The sequence below is a fragment of the Equus asinus genome, chromosome 3, assembly GCF_041296235.1.
Source record: "Equus asinus isolate D_3611 breed Donkey chromosome 3, EquAss-T2T_v2, whole genome shotgun sequence".
Classification (NCBI taxonomy): Eukaryota; Metazoa; Chordata; class Mammalia; order Perissodactyla; family Equidae; genus Equus; species Equus asinus.
In genome coordinates, this window is record NC_091792.1 from 103,939,161 (window position 1) to 103,952,570 (window position 13,410).

Here is a 13,410-nt window from a genome sequence, read left to right on the forward strand (position 1 = left end):
CATGTCCACGCCCAGGATTCGAACTGCCGAAACACTGGGCCTCCTGCAGCGGAGCGCGCGAACTTAACCACTCGGCCACGGGGGCCAGCCCCTAATTTATTTTTTTTTTTATTCTGTTTTTTTTTTTCTTCTTAAGATTGGCACCTGGGCTAACAACTGTTGCCAATCTTCCATTTTTTTTTTTTTTTGCTTTATTTCCCCAAACCCCCCCTGTACACAAGTGTATATCTTAGTTGCAGGTCCTTCTAGTTGTGGGATACAGGACGCCGCCTCAACATGGCCTGACGAGCGGTGCAGTGTCCGCGCCCAGGATCCGAACCCTGGGCCACTGCAGTGGAGCGCGCGAACTTAACCACCGGGCCATGGAGCCGGCCACCTCTTCTTAATAATTTTATTCATCCTCTTCAATCTTTGAATTTCAATTGGCTTTTCTTGGATGAGTTAACTGTTCTTTCTTTCTAAAAAAAATGAATCTAGGGGGCCAGCCCTGTGTCGTAGTGGTTAAGTTCAGTGTGCTCTGATTCTGTGGCTGGGTTAGTGGGTTCGGATCCTGGGCGTGGACCTACACTGCTCATCAAGCCATGCTGTGGCAGCAACCCACATTCAAAATAGAGGAAGATCGGCACAGATTTTAGCTCAGCAACAACCTTCCTCAAGCAAAAAGAGGAAGATTGGCAACAGATGTGAGCTCAGGGCCAATCTTCCTCAGTAAAAAAAAAAAAAAGAGAGAGAGAGAATCTAGGTTTTTGCTCTTCTAAACCTCCTGGTACTCCCTCCTCCAATCAATGCAACAAAGACCCTGGAACATGTACCTCCATCCTTAGATGAAAAAGGAAAAAAGAAACATGGAGAATTCTTACTCATGGGGCCTGGCCCTGTGGCTAAGTGGTTAAGTTTGCATGCTCTGTTTCAGCGGCCCAGGGTTTTGCTGGTTTGGATCCTGGGTGTGGACATGGCACTGCTCATTAGGCCATGGTGAGTTGGCATCCCACATGCCACAACTAGAGTGACACACAACTAGAATATACAACTATGCACTGGGGGAATTTGGGGAGAAAAACCATGGGAAAAAAAGAAGATTGGCAACAGTTGTTAGCTCAGGTGCCAATCTTTAAAAATAAATAAATAAATAAAGGTAAGCTTAAACACAAAGAATACTTACAAATATGCTTGTTCTTGTCATACCTATTTACATTGAGCAAACTCTCAAGTATACAACAAATTTTTATTTAGTCCCTCCTCTTGTCTAAGGAAATGGTGCTAACCATTCATCAAAGTATCTAAGGAAGGCAGCATCTATTCTGGTTCTGATCCTTTTCTGAATGTTCCATGTGTCTTCTGTCCCCCTCTGTCTTTGCAAGAATGTCTATTTCCTGCTTCAGGGCCCATATTATTAAACCTTAATAATTCTTATTCTATAGTTATACATTTATTTAAGAAATCAAACTTCAGTTATTGAGTTGTCTTTATTATTCCATACTCTTAGAAAATTTTGCTTCCCTTCAATATGATCTGCAAAATATTACATAATATTTATTATCTTGGAAAATAGTTGTGTGATTTTGTAACTCCATTTTTCTAACCCAAACTCTCTATGTTTTTTAGGAGGAGGAGGGCCCTGCTGTGGTGAGAATCCTCAACATTGAGTGACATAAAGAATGTTAGCAGGAAGTGACAATTCCTACTGTGAGTACAAGCTGGAAACCGATCCTCACTTCACAGTGTCACATCCTTTCCATGGGTCACCATTAAGTGTTAGTTAGGGTTATTACTATTTGATCTTGTAGGGGAGGAAAAATAATTTTTCCTTTACCTTTCTAGCTTCTTGATTGAGATCCCCCTGTAATAAAAGCCAGATTAACAGGAGAAAAACAAACAGAAGTTTAATAGCATGTATACTTTCTGTATACATGGGAGTACCCAGAAACACTGAGTAACTCCAAAAAAATGGCCCAAGTCACCGCTTTAAATACTATCTCCCACTAAAGGCAAAAGGAGATGTTGTGGGGAGAGAAGCCAGTTATGGGGTTTACCAAGCAGAGCACAGTAATTGAGGGTATGGTTGCAGTGCAGATTTAAGTCTCTGCCTTCTCTGTTGATAAGACTTTGTGGAGATTTAGTCATCCCCCTCTTCCTAGTATGGCAAGGGAGACATCCTTACAAATGGAGATTTCCCTTAGAAATGTAAATTTATCTTACAAAAGAGTAACTTCTATTTGGTTTTCAGAGCTTCTCCTATATCTGCTGTTTCTTAAAAATAATCAGCATAAATTAATCCTTATGCCAAAGAAGCACGTTTGGGAGAGAGAGATTTTGCTCCCTTCCAATCTGTTCATGCCCAACACTACATGGGCTGTACTACTGCAAATTCCATGTATGTTTATTCCCCAGAAATTGTATCACTTTACTGACAGCAGATAAAAGCATTATTATGTTAACTCACAAAAGTGGGTTCTCCTACCCAATGTGCATAAGAAGTCAATTATTACAGCATCAGATTTTGAGAAAAGGCTTTATTAGGAGATCCAACTGCAAGGAGCCAGGAGGCACATGCTTTCAGATCTGTGTCCCCAATTCAGGATTTGGGGCAAAATTTAAGAGGTTAGGGAGAACAGGCTGGTACACGAAAACGCTGGTGAGAGAGCTTTAAACATTTATGGTAAGGTTTTAAGCATTTATGGTAAGTTGTGGAAGGGGCTTTAATACCAGATATTCCTAGACAACAGACCCCTCCCCTCTGATGAGAGGCTGATTTTCAAGTTCAGGTCACCTTCCAGTCCTTTGGTTCTGTTGTGAGAGGAGTCTTCGGATCTGAGGTCATTCCAGGTCAAGATTTTCTCTTCTGCATGCTCTGGCTACTTGCAAATTTTGGGCTTGCCTTCCCCCCATCCCCCAACCCTGAAACCTTCTGTTGATAAGATGAGGTCAGTTTGAACTGGTCCTAGAGAGCCCTTGGTTACGATTATCCTTTGACAGTATTTCTTATCTTATAAAAATATATTTGAGGCTGACTATTGAGAAAGAGTGACTATTCCTTCAATATCACATTTCTCCTCATTAGCAAGAGCTTGGATTAAAGCTACAATGTGAAGAAGTTCTTGTATTTTATTACAAAGAACAAAGTGACTGAGATTGAGGGAAAGTAATGGGAAGGGAGAGAATTATAGAGAGAACTGAAGGGTATGTGACCCTCAGCTCTCAACTTAAGATGTTTTATTCCTCTTTCAGGCAGCTGGTATAATGAGGGAAAGAGGTTGTAAACAAGGTCGGGAGAATGGGACTGAAACTGACTTGTATCTCAAAGACACATCGAGCTATTTGAGTGGATATTTTAGTTATTATCCTTTGTTTTATCAGAACATTAGAAGATTTCTCACTTTGAATAAGCCAAAGCTTATCGTCCTAATTCTCTCTGAACATTTTTGATTTTGAAAATTTCTACTGCCAATAGCCAGATCCAAAGTGTTGAATATTGGAGCAGCGATATGGGTCACCATTGTTGCCCAGGAGGGAGAACTTCCATATGATTATGTACATCTCATCATCAAATTCAACATAGGGGATTCCCTGAAAATGCAATCAGGGACAATCCACGGGAACTTCAACTGTACTAGTAATATTTTAGTTCCTAAAAGGAATGGTGGACATATAGGTATTTATTAGATTATTTTTACACAGCTTTGAATTTCTAAAATATTTTACAATAACAATTTTTAAACTACTCAATTAAAGAAGAAGAAAAGCTTATATACTTCTTCATAATTATTTACCTGTCAATACAGAGGATGTCTTATTAGCTCTACACCCACTTGTAGATGATAATTAGCACAACACTATGATAGTTCTTGCAAAGACTTGATGCAAGCTCTAGTATTCATTTACTTAATAGGAAAAAGATATTATATGATCAAGAAGACGCGTTATTATGGAAGGATTTTATTTTTAATATACTACTTTTTTCTCCTTTCAAATATTGTTCCCCTGCTCTTAGTCTGGATGTGGTATGATAAGCCCATATGGCATTTTGAGAATTTAGAGCTTATACAAAAGATTTGAAAGAAGTGAGATTTCAATAGGGGGCTTCTTCTCGAGTCGTGGTTCCCAACTGGGGTGATTTTTCCCTCCCAGGGGACACTTGGCAAATTCTAGAGACCTTTTTGGTTGTCATGATTTGGGAAAGAGAGGGTTGATGGCATCTGTTGGGCAGAGGCCAAGGATGCTGTTAAATATCCTACAATGCGTAAGACAGTTTCTCATGATAACGAATTATCTGGTCCAAAACGTGAATGGTGCTGAGGTTGAGAAAATCTATCTCTTTTCTAGAGACAAGAAAAGTTTTCCCTGGTATGAAGGTGATGTGGATTGAAGGGGGCACGGGCATCATGGCAGTGTAGATACTGGTGGGTTCCAGAGAAAGGGACTCTGTGCTTTCTCTCTCCTAGAAGGGTGTTAGAGAAGAGGTAAAATCCAAAATGGATTTACGGGATCTGATAAAAAGCAGTTTACTAGAGGAGTCTGGACAGCGGAGGCCTCACATGGCCTCACAGAGTGTGGAAATATGCCCTGACAATGGCATAGAAGAAATGTAATGATTCAGCTCCTCTTGATCCTGCCCCAGAAGTTGTGGAGAAAGCCATGTACCTAGAGAATTCAAGCAGATTAGAAATGTGTACCTTAACTGTGATTGCCAGGTAGACAAATGACAGTGATGTCCGGAGGGGTACCCCTACAATCTCAGTTCTGAATCTACCTCCTAACTCAGAAATAATCCTTAGAAAAGGAAACAACCAACTATCAAATGAGATTGTGTGTCCGCCACCCAGGTAGAATAGGATTAGGAAGAAGAATTGAGCTGAACTACAGAAAAATAAAAGAGAGAGAGATGTCTTGCATACCTGTTATTATGGAAAGAAATTTTTATCCATTTCACCATAAATTGTATTACTGAATTGATATTTTAATTGAAAATTAAACCAATACTAATAAAGGATGTGCATTCCTTCAAACATTGCCCGCACTCCTTCAGCTGCTCCACAGACCCCAGATCTTACCATTCTCTGCCTATGTGTAGAGGTATGCACCTCTCAGCTCATAAGGAGTGGGAGTGAGGTTCTGCAGCTACTAGCAGTTCTGTTTTCATGTGGAGTACTTCTTTGGAAAATTCTATTTTCCTTGAGTCTTATATTGCCTGATTGCATCTAACCATAGTGCAAGAGGGTTCTGTGTTTACAAAATCCACACTGAACTCACACAAGTCTAGACAGGAGATCTGATTATCTCCAAGCTAAGGTTAAGACCATGTTTTTAAAATCCCAGGAAGCCATAGGTCATCCTTGACTTCAGGAAGCCCAAGTTTACCCTTCAAGTTCTTGATGAATATTGTTCCAAAAGAAGTCTTTGCAGAATATATGACTTCTCTTTAAGCTTCTGTCTGGCTAAGACTCTATACCATCTTTTTCTTCGCAGAGTAGATGTAGGCATCTCCCCTTTTACAGTAGTCAATAACCTACCTCTGTCTTACCTCTCAGTATTTTATTTTTTCCTTCTTTTTATTTAGTAGTATTTGGACATTGATCTTTAGACTGCCAAGAAACTGGTGTTTATATTTAAGATGATACTGTCTTTATATACTTAGATCCTTACCAACCAACTTGACTTGTCTCCAGCCATCTCCTAAAAATCATAATCCTTTGCTGAAATGTGTGGGACTATCTAAATTCCATTCCAGTTCTGCAAAAAGAATGAGAGAGAAACATTAACAATTCTTGCAAATAGCAATCAAAATTGTTCTCTACAAAAGGTTGTATGCTTATTTCAAAAGAGATGTTTATTGGGGGCCGGCCCCGTGGCCGAGTGGTTAAGTTCGCGCGCTCCGCTTCGGCTGCTCAGGGTTTCGCTGGTTCGACTCCTGGGCATGGACATGGCACTGCTCACCAAGCCATGATGGGTTGGCGTCCCATATGCCACAACTAGAAGTACCCACAACTAAAAATACGCAACTATTTACCGGGGGGCTTTGGGGAGAAAGAGGAAAAATAAAATCTTTAAAAATAAATAAATAAATAAATAAATAAATAAAAAAGAGATGTTTATTGGCAACCATTAGCATAGGTAGTTGCATTTTTAAATGAGGGTCAATTTGTATTACTGAAGAGTAAAAGTCTAAAGGAAGTTAGAGCTTTTCTAACTACCCCATATCCCTGTTGGAATATAAAAACACACTCCTAAACAATCATAGCATTTCCATAAGCCGATAAAATGATGACTCAGAAGGTTAGATACCCCAGGCCACAAACCATTTAATATATGAATGTTTTAAGTTTATGTCAAAGTCCTATTTTTTAAATACTTATGTAATCAGAAAATAAATATATTGTACATAAGTCATTTAATCCCTGACTCTTACCTGAAATGTCTCAAGGCAATTCACCGATTTCAAGAAATGTTCCGAAGGAAATTTTGAGGGTTCAAACAGACTTATTATAATGACTTTAAAGATTTTTGGCATTTGTTTTCTTTGATGTTCTACTGCAGAAAAGAATTTTACATAAGGACTTTTTGCAATAATGCAGTCTATTACATTGCTTGCGGTTCACTGATATGCAAATTCCAGTGTGTTTGACTTCAGCCATGTTTGTGGCCACTTTACCAGACTCTTCATACTGTGGCCTGGTCTCTGGTTACTTCTATTGTCTAATAGCTGGTTCAAATTTCTACACGTTTGATTCAATTAATTATAGGGACTAGGCCTTGAGCAAAACCAGATGAAAGGAATGGATTATGTTGTGGTTGATTCTGTGGGCTCATGAAAACAACAGAAATTGATGAAAATGCTGAATTGACAGCAGCAATTCAAAAGTAGCAATATCATCCATAACACTCAAGAAAAAAATCTCTGTTGTTACTCAATACAAACTGATGAATGGATCTTAATAATTACTATAAAACTCTCATCTCCAAGTGTGAAAATATGTATTGTGAATGAAGAAGATACAATTGGCCCCTTCTTTTGTAGCCACTGAAATCTTAAATGAAATGAATTTCTGCATTGAGTGCAGTACTCATTTCTATCTGCCGAAGCAGATAGATTCTCTTTAGAATATATTTATTGTATATTTTCTATAAGGCAGACAAACCAGGGAATACAAAGATCTGGTTTTTCTCATTGACGAGTTCACAGTCGAGAGAGAGAGAGAATTTTATAGTACACGTGTTAATAGAGTTACAAGGAGTTCCAAAGTTACTCCAAACCATATTTCATACTTAGTAGCATTGCTATCTATCAGAGAAAATTAATATTGTACAAATTAATATAGGGTAAATTAATGATCTTATCAAACTCTTAAGGCTGTCATGAGGATTAACTGCATTGTTACAGGTGAAGTGCTCCAAATATTGCTTGACATATTAAATGTTGGCAATTATTAGCACTTGTTATCATTATGGAAACTCTACAGTTCCCTTTGTCCTCTAGGTCCTGTACAGTAGCAGCCACCCCTTAATGGATGCCTACTACATACAACTTATTTTACTCTAAGCAATATTTTGTTAATCTTTTCAGTAACTTCCTGAACTAACTACCATTGATTCTGATTTATAAATGAGAAATTTAACATTCAGAAATTCAGTAATTTGCTCAACGTCAGCTCTAGTAAATCCAGAGCTAATACTCAGTCTCTGCTTGTCTACTCAACCGCACAGCCTCGTGGAGAGAGATCATTGTGGAGAACTGGGATTGAACTGCTGAGCTCTCCAGCAGTTCTATTCTCTGAGGGATTAGTTCCTTCAATCCACCCATTGGTTCCTTTTGGATCAAAGACAGACACTGAGACAAAGACCTACTATAACTTGTAGGGCACTAGAAAAACAAACAGAATCAATTCAAGGCATTTTTCTGACATTTCCTCCCTTTCTACAGCTGGCCTGTAGAGAAGATGGAGTTTGTGGCCCTCAGTGAATGAAAAAAATGTATTTGAGCATTATACTTCCCACATTCAATGGTGTCTAGAAAAATCTATATTTCTAGGTGTATCATATCACATTTATAAAACATTATTAATAATCTCAATTCATTCCAAAGCGTTGAGTAGTCAGGAGAAAATTGGACAAATGTGATCCGTGAGGAACAGGGATGAATGAAGCTTTGCTTGCGCGGGACTCTGACTGGCCTACTCTTCGTCAGTTGCCTCCCTAGATCTTTCTCTTTACCTTAAGGACACTAAGTGTAATTAAATTGGATTTTTAAAAATACTCATTTGCCGGGGCTGGCCCCGTGGCCGAGTGGTCAAGTTCGTGCGCTATGCTGCAGGCGGCCCAGTGTTTCGGCGGTTCGAATCCTGGGCGCGGACATGGCACCGCTCATCAAACCATGCTGAGGCAGCGTCCCACATGCCACAACTAGAAGGACCCACAATGAAGAATATACAACTATGTACCGGGGGGCTTTGGGGAGAAAAAGGAAAAAAATAAAATCTTTAAAAAAAGAAAAATACTCATTTGCCTTATTGAATAGAGAGCTTCGTTTATTTATTTTCATTGTTTTAAAACTTAAATATGTATTATGTATATGGGTGTGCACACACACACATTCTCTTTTTTTAGGGTAATTAGTAGGCAAAATTTGTCAAATGGTTGACTATGTGCCAGAACTGTTCTACACACTTTATATTATTTCATTTAATCTTTAAAGCAGCTCTATGAGATAGGTGTTATTACTATCCTATTTTCCCAGATGAGGAAATTGAGGCCCCAAGAACTTCAAGCAAAATGCCTAAGATCACAAGGATAGTAAAATATGAAGATGGTAAAACTAGGAAAAATGAGAAGCCAGAGAGCCAAATGCAGATCTTGAGTTTTTATTTATGTTAGATTGTTTCCCATGTTCTTTAGAAAATTTCGAAAATAATTGAGAAATAAATGTTACCCATAATTGCATTGCTAAGAAATGACCATTGTCTGTATTTTTAAAGTTTTGTGCACATATAGAATATAATGCCAGTGCAAAGTTTTCATATTTTTCATTTGATATATTGCAATGCACAATATTAGGTATTTTAAATTGCTTGAATATTAGCACTTCATTTTCTATGGTGTGTCATCATTAATTAACTATTTCCCTGTTTTTAAGAGTTTACATTGCTCTCATCTTTTACCATAAAATTATTACATTGATATCTTTGTGTTTAAAGTTTATTATGCAATTATTAAGTTATCTTTGGGGATATATATTTAGAAGTGTAAAAGATATGATTTTGTTTTAAAGCCCCAGGTTTTTTTGAATGAAAATTCATTTAGAACATTCCATGATACTCTCTGTCTATTCTCTCTGCCTGTCAAACCCTCAGTTACTCCTCTGTAGTGGTTTCTACCCCTGAAGAATTCTGAATTTCCAATTGCTTAGAGAACAAGTTAATTTCCAAATGGAGGCCAGCTGTTTATTTCGGCTGGTATTAGTTTAACAAGTTAAAGTAGTATTTGCAATTCTTGCAGTGTTTTCTCCCAAGTCAACCGTTTCACTCCTCAAATGCAGGCTTTGGATTCTTTAGTGCTTTCTGGATGCAGAGTTCTGTCTGTGCTGCCACTTACCCCAGAAAGTCTGGCTCTTCTTAGATACTTTCTAGTCTCTCTCCTCTAGGCTTTCACATTCTCTCTGCCTCACAATATTATTCAAATATAGTTTCTATCTTCTGGTTCAAGCTATAACTATTGCTTTCCTAGCTTCTCTGGTGTCTAAAGGCTTTTATTTTATCTTACTGGTCTTGGCAAACAGAGCTTGAATTGGAGGACAGCTGCTTGTTCTCCCAATTCCGCTGGTTTTCCCCAGGTGCTGGGCTCTGCGGTCAGGCTTTGACTTGGAATTGTTTGTAACATATCGTGTCTAGGCAGGAGGGAAAGGGAAAATCTTCCACCCCACAAAAATCTCTCACAAGCATGACCTGGAGATAAGTAAGACTGTGATTGTTCTCAAAACCCTAACTCAACACCGCAACTTAACAAATTCATTGTGAAAAGATAAGCTCCACTTCTCAGTTGCACACACAGTGCTAAATCCACATTGCAAACCAAAAAGACAGGTTAAAACTAGCTGGTTAGCTGGCAAACAAATCTCAACTATTTTTTTGACTTTTTTAAAAAAATTATTTTATTGAGGTCGTATTGGCTTAAACATTGTGTAAATTTCAGTTGTACATTATTATATTTCAGTTTCCCTATAGACTGCATCGTGTTCATCACCAATATTCCGGTTTTCATCCATCACCATACGTACATGCCCCTTTACCCCTTTTGCTCTTCCCTCATCCTCTTCTCCTCTGGTAACCACTAATCTCTTCTCTTTAACTATGTGTTTGTTCGTTTATCTTTCACATATGAGTGAAATCATACCATATTTATCTTTCTCTGTCTGACTTATTTCACTTAGCATGACATCCTTAAGGTCCATCTATGTTGTTGCAAATGGCACAATTTTGTGTTTTTTTATGACTAAGTAGTATTCCATTGCATAGATATACTGTGTACTCTTTATCCATTCATCTGTTGATGGGCACTTGGGTTGCTTCCATGTCTTGGCTATTGTGAATAATGCTGCAATGAACATAGGGGTGCATAAATCTTTTTGAATTATTGATTTCATGTTCTTTGGATAAATACCCAGTAGTGGAATAGTTGGATCATATGGTATTTCTATTTTTAATTTTTTGAGAAATCTCCATACTGTTTTCTATAGTGACTGCACCAATTTGCATTCCCATCAGCAGTGTATGAGGGTTCCCTTTTCTCCACATCCTTTCCAACATTTGTTGTTTCTTGTCTTAATTACAGCCATTCTGACAGGTGTGAGGTGATTTCTCATTGTAGTTTTGATTTGCATTTCCCTAATAATTAGTGATGTTGAACATCTTTTCATGTGTCTGTTGGTCATCTGTATATATATTTTTTGGAAAAATGTCTGTTCATATCCTCTGCCCTTTTTTTTTTTTATTTTTTTATTTTTTTATTTTTTTATTTTTTTAATGTTATGATGGATTACAAGCTTGTGAAATTTCAGTTGTACATTTTTGTTAGTCATGTTGTGGGTACACCACTTCCCCCTCCGTACCCTCCCCCCACCCCCCCTTTTCCCTGGTAACCACCGATCAGATCTCCTTCTCAATATACTAATTTCCACCTATGAGTGGAGTCATATAGAGTTCGTCTTTCTCTGACTGACTTATTTCGCTTAACATAATGCCCTCGAGGTCCATCCACATTGTTGTGAATGGGCCAATTTCGTCTTTTTTTTTTTTTATGGCTGAGTAGTATTCCATTGTGTATATATACCACATCTTCTTTATCCAATCATCAGTTTCTGTCCTCTGCCCTTTTTTTGATTGGGTTGTCCATTTTTGTTGTTGTTGATTATATGAGTTCTTTATACATTTTGGAAATTAACCCTTTGTTAGATATATGATTTGCAAATATTTTCTCCCAGTTGGTGGGTTGTTTCTTTGTTTTGTTGATGGTTTCCACTTTTTAATGAAAGGGCCAGGAAGAGATCAGTGGGTTGCAAGATGATGACTATGGGAGCCTACAGAAGACTGTTAAAGACCATCTGTATTGTCCATGACAACATCCTATTTAGATGAGATATTGGTACCGATAGAAATAGAAATAGGGATCAGAGGGAGTAAAATGCTGTGTATCAAGCTCAGGACTAGGAGATGGGAATCAGAAAACCTGGGATCTAACCACAGCCTTGACAATGACTTTACATATTTGGACAAGTTACTTTAACTTTTGCTTTTCAATAGCAAGTGCTAACTATGGGGGAAGTTCCATTACAATAGCAAGTGCTAACAATGAAGAGAATTACAAAACAGTCAATGAAGGTCAAGTTCTTCTCCAGAAGAGGTGGGGATAGAAGTAAGTCACTATTCTGCTTGCAGCCCATGTCAACTTTTAAGTGTGTGTGTGCTTTAATAGTAATATTCACAACATTTTTTGAAATAATGGAAAAATATTTGCTATATTCTAGCATATAAACAGTTGAAATCATTCTAAAATCTTGGCCAACTGGTGGAGGCATTAACGGAAATCAAGGCCTTATAAAAATATTACTTTGTGACATTGCATCTCTTAGATCATTCATTTCCCAAAAGAAAAAGATGCCGACTCGTTCTGTCTCAATCTGTCAACCACATGTTGACAGATCTTTGGAACCATGGAAAAGGAATAGTCTTTTTCAAAAAGCTTTTTAACATTTATCTCTAATCGTTAGTGAAACTTCTTAGCAAACAAAATATCCTGATGGGGCACAAGTGTCAGGGAACACAGTAGAGAGGTGATGGGGTATTCCAAGGACAGACAGCCAAGAGGTTGGAAGACTTGAGAATTCACTGAAACAAATATGGCTTGATGGTCTATAACCAAAAATTTGAACTTAGGTAAGAAAAACTAGAATATAAAACAGAATAAATTTTGAAATATATTTTAATTTAAAGCCAAACAGATGAAGTAAAATATATTATAAACACCATTTTGTAATGAGAAATTGTAGACAAGTTCCTTGGAAACTGATGTATTATACGGACAACCAAAGTAGCCTGTTATTATGGATAGAAGGAATCCTGTCTTTCCAGCAGGATAATTGATTGTTATTTTAACATGAAAGAGAAAAATAGACCTATACTAACAGATCTTCAAGGATCTAATAAATCAGCACAAGGAAAAATATGCTGAAAAGGAAGATGACATCTTTTTGCTCGACAGAAAAATGAGGTCATAAACTATTTGGCTACAGCTCCAGTTTTGCATTTTGTGTCATCAGTTTCCAATTCATAAGTGGATAGTATTCTAAAATTTTTAACCCAAATTGGTTTGTTAGCACTTGAAATGTTTTTCCTCTAGAAATAATGTTCTGAATGGTGGATTACTTCACAGAATAACAGTTGTCCTGACACACTTCCAGCGCACAGACACATACACACACACAAACACACATACACAAATCCATATTCTTTCTAATCCCAAATGTGAGGCAACATGTTGTAGCACAAGTTTTGGTGATAGAACATGGTAATAACCCACAAGCAACTGTTATGAGCTAAATTAGTGGCCTTAGCAAATTTGCTCAATTTCTATTAACTTCATTTTACTCGTTTGAAAATGGAAATAATAGTAACTTTCTCATAGGGTGGTTGATTGCAAGCGTTAAGTAAGGCAAGATTAGCAAAAGTTCTTTTTACATTGCAATATCTTATAACGTGTTAGTTATCAATGTACTTAAGTACTTTGTGGTTCAGCTACTCTTTGGATTAAAGGGAAATAAAGCGCTATTTATAATGTCTGTATAGAGGAAAGTGCATTGTGTGGCAAGACGGGGCTGCAGTAGACCAAGAAGTATAATGCTCCCAGCTATGGTGCTTCCAGCAT